General features: G+C 48.6%; 1 long non-coding RNA gene across 1 annotated transcript; it reads right to left on the bottom strand.

Moving 5' to 3' along the window:
* Positions 1-2,807: 2,807 nt before the first annotated feature.
* LOC141212580 (uncharacterized) lies at positions 2,808-3,484 on the bottom strand. The gene is made up of 3 exons (XR_012282304.1): positions 3,377-3,484; positions 3,047-3,294; positions 2,808-2,958 (listed from the first exon to the last, which is right to left on the bottom strand). It is a non-coding gene; the product is annotated as an uncharacterized lncRNA (long non-coding RNA).
* Positions 3,485-3,764: the final 280 nt, after the last annotated feature.

Genomic DNA, 3,764 nt, shown 5'->3' with positions numbered 1-3,764 from the left:
TCATAGCACTATGGATCTGTCAGGACCCTGTAATGGGTAATTGCTGCAGTGTAGATATGGCTGCTGATCAGTGCAGCTCATAGCACTATGGATCGATCAAGACTCTGTAATGGGTAATTGCTGCAGTGTAGACATGGCGGCTGATCAGTGCTGCTCATAACACTATGGATCTGTCAGGTCCCTGTAATGGGTAGTTGCTGCAGTGTAGACATGGCTGCTGCTCAGTGCTGCTCATAGCAGAATGGATCTGTCAGGACCCTGTAATGGGTAATTGCTGCAGTGTAGACATGGCTACTGATCAGTGCTGCTCATAGCACTATGGATCTGTCAGGTCCCTGTAATGGGTAATTGCTGCAGTGTAGACATGGCTGCTGATCAGTGCTGCTCATAGCAGTATGGATCTGTCAGGACCCTGTAATGGGTAATTGCTGCAGTGTAGACATGGCTGCTGATCAGTGCTGCTCATAACCCTATGGATCTGTCAGGTCCCTGTAATGGGTAATTGCTGCAGTGTAGACATGGCTGCTGATCAGTGCTGCTCATAGCACTATGGATCTGTCAGGTCCCTGTAATGGGCAATTGCTGCAGTGTACACATGGCTCCTGATCAGTGCAGCTCATAGCACTATGGATCTGTCAGGTCCCTGTAATGGGTAATTGCTGCAGTGTAGACATGGCAGCTGATCAGTGCTGCTCATAGCACTATGGATCTGTCAGGTCCCTGTAATGGGCAATTGCTGCAGTGTACACATGGCTCCTGATCAGTGCAGCTCATAGCCCTATGGATCTGTCAGGACCCTGTAATGGGTAATTGCTGCAGTGTAGACATGGCGGCTGATCAGTGCTGCTCATAGCACTATGGATCTGTCAGGACCCTGTAATGGGTAATTGCTGCAGTGTAGACATGGCTGCTGATCAGTGCTGCTCATAGCCCTATGGATCTGTCAGGACCCTGTAATGGGTAATTGCTGCAGTGTAGACATGGCGGCTGATCAGTGCTGCTCATAGCACTATGGATCTGTCAGGTCCCTGTAATGGGTAATTGCTGCAGTGTAGACATGGCTGCTGATCAGTGCTGCTCATGGCTCTATGGATCTGTCCGGTTCCGGTAATGGGTAATTGCTGCAGTGTAGACATGGCTACTGATCAGTGCTGCTCATGGCTCTATGGATCTGTCCGGTTCCTGTAATGGGTTGTTGCTGTGGTTGGAGGCACAGTCCTCTATTCTCTGGTCCTGGCATCTGTAGGAGGATCATCGCTATAACACTGGGCACCTGCTTACCAGGAATGGCTTCCTCTCCTGAGCTCACGCTATACTCCTCCTGACAAGGACCAGCATTATGAAGGGCTCCTCTAATATTCCTGAGTTGTGGTGTCAGGAGATTGTCCAGGGGTTGGTGAGGAGGACACTACTTGTTGGTGTGTTCTAAAATGAAACGTGGCTCATTCTTATATTTTGCCTGCAGAATCTGACTATAATGGCGACCGTGATCTACAGTGACCAGGAGAACGGTGATGTTAATGCTGCGCTGTTGTCCAGAGATCGTGCACAACTATCAGGTGCCGGTAAGTGGTTTCTAAAGGTAACGGCCGATCTGGCCCCAATTCATCAAGGGGTTTAATAGATTTCTAGCAGAACTCTGACAGGTCAAAACTTTTATGCAACTAGATGTTAATTTTTTTATATAATATATATATATAATTGGTTAGTATATGGGTACAGGAGGCGCTGTGGGCTCGTCACTACTAGTGGCAGTAAATTTGTGGACAGGGAACCAGGGTTGTCCAAATAAGTGTTGATATAGCCGAGAAGAAGTAAATTTGCGCTAGTGGTAGTGAACAGAAGGACGGCACGAGAGATTTTGAGTGCAAGGGATAATTTTATTTAATCGAACATGTGCTTAAAAATAGCTAGTTAAAATGATTCAGACTCAGTGAGGTCACTGGGTCGGATATAAGAATAGTTATTAAAAGTATTAAAAGTTATAAAATCGATAAATAGATCGGTGTCCACTGATACAAGGTAATCACTGATTGATAAAAATAGGCCTTTTTCCCTCGTAGTCTGAGGATGTTCGGTTGCAGTAGATGTATAAGGAGGCAAAGGCTTGTAGACCTGGTGGGATAGAATAGGAATGTATAAATATGGTATACTAATGAGCGATGGGGGAAGGGGTAGGTATCTGTTTGTCTGTGGTTACCTGATACTGGTGCCTCGTATGGGGTATGGAGGTTCACTGGTGGCACGTGTTGGTGCCTGGGAGGGAGGACGAGGGGTACCTAGAGTGGGGTACACAAAAAAATGTATGGATAAGTGGGGGTGGAACTCGACAGAGATGTCTCTGCTGGACTCTGAGTTGGGTCGTGAGTTACCTGTTCTTGGTATGGTACTCAATAGACTGTGGTAGTAGTTAGCTGTTGATCCACAGTAGCACTGCTACTGGTGTGACAGTCAGCAGGCTGTGTGGATAATACTGGATTCACCGGAGCAGTACTATAGGGAGTGAGAGGAGACAAGTATTAAGAATAGGGTGCAGGGCTCAAGGGTTAAGGTACAGGGTTCAAAGAGGGTAGTTTTGGATTAGTTACCTTCTAGAGGGTAGCGGGGGGTGTCCTGATTATTTTGGATGACTAGGAGGTATCGGTCCTGGTCCTTCTTGGAGAGAGGTAGAGGATATGTCACACACGGCTGTGGGTTGATGATCTGAGTTAGATCTGCAGGGGGAAGGAATAGGGATAGATCATAAATTAACTGATGTAGCTGTGGTACAAGCCTTGGAGACAAGAGTTTTGGGGTTACCTGTTGGTAGGTACAAGGGGCATCCAGGGACGTCTTAGAATGAGCTGGAGGTAGTAGTCCTGGTCCCTTGTTGAGTGGAGGTAGCACGAGGAGGTCAGAAGTAGGATGCAGCAAGAGGCTTGTACTAGCATGTAATGCCTCTGTTCGCTGTATAGAGATCTGTAGGGAGGGGGAGGGGGTGTATCTGTTAAGGTATCACTGGATTGTGGCTGTAGCCTCCAGTTTTTACCCAGAGATCGTGATTTACCTGCTTCGTAGGGATTAGGGTGTCAATAGTAGATGCTGGTTCAGGTCTCCATAATGTAGATACAGCAGGGTGCTGTAGTAGGAGGCTATAGTTATGTCAGAGGTAACCAGAGATAGGATACAGTAGGAGGCTTATGTTTTCCTATGTTGGGTGCACCAGGAGGCTCTGGCTGGAAACAGTGGGTGCCAGATTCAGCAATAGGGAGGGTGGCTGGTGCAGAGCCCAACTGAAGGGGTTGATAGCAAGTACTGTGGGGAACAGGGAAAAACCGTTAGAGGGTCAGCTGCGTACAGTATGGACTTGGTGGGGCAGGGGCCCGTTGTTACTTACGGTCTGTAGAGGGCTTCACCGTCTGGGGGTGGTCGAGGTCCGGAGCGAGAGCGGAGTCCTGGCCGGTGACTGCCGCGTGCTCGCTACTTCCGGGTAGGAGGAGGAGAGAGAGAGTATGTGGAGAGCGCGCGAGAGGGGGGCAGCGTGACGTGGGGTCACGTGGTGTGCAGCGTGCACAAGGTACGGAGGCCTGTGGGCGCCTCTTTAGCTGTGTTAAGGGTCAGTCCGACGCGTTTCAACAACTGCGGCTGTCTTCCTCAGGGATGGCTTAACCCAGTCAAATGGTGTCCTTATATATGCAGGGCTGGTGACGTCATAGGTCAATTTGTTAGTCATTAAATGCAAAGAGCTGTATTTCGCTGTTCAATCCTCTTGGTCTTAAGGTGTT

Source organism: Phyllobates terribilis, unplaced genomic scaffold, assembly GCF_046119375.1.
Source record: "Phyllobates terribilis strain yellow unplaced genomic scaffold, ASM4611937v1 Scaffold_176__1_contigs__length_3987557, whole genome shotgun sequence".
Lineage (NCBI taxonomy): Eukaryota > Metazoa > Chordata > Amphibia > Anura > Dendrobatidae > Phyllobates > Phyllobates terribilis.
The sequence above is the reverse complement of the archived record's forward strand: the minus strand, read 5'-3'. Positions and strand labels throughout refer to the sequence as shown.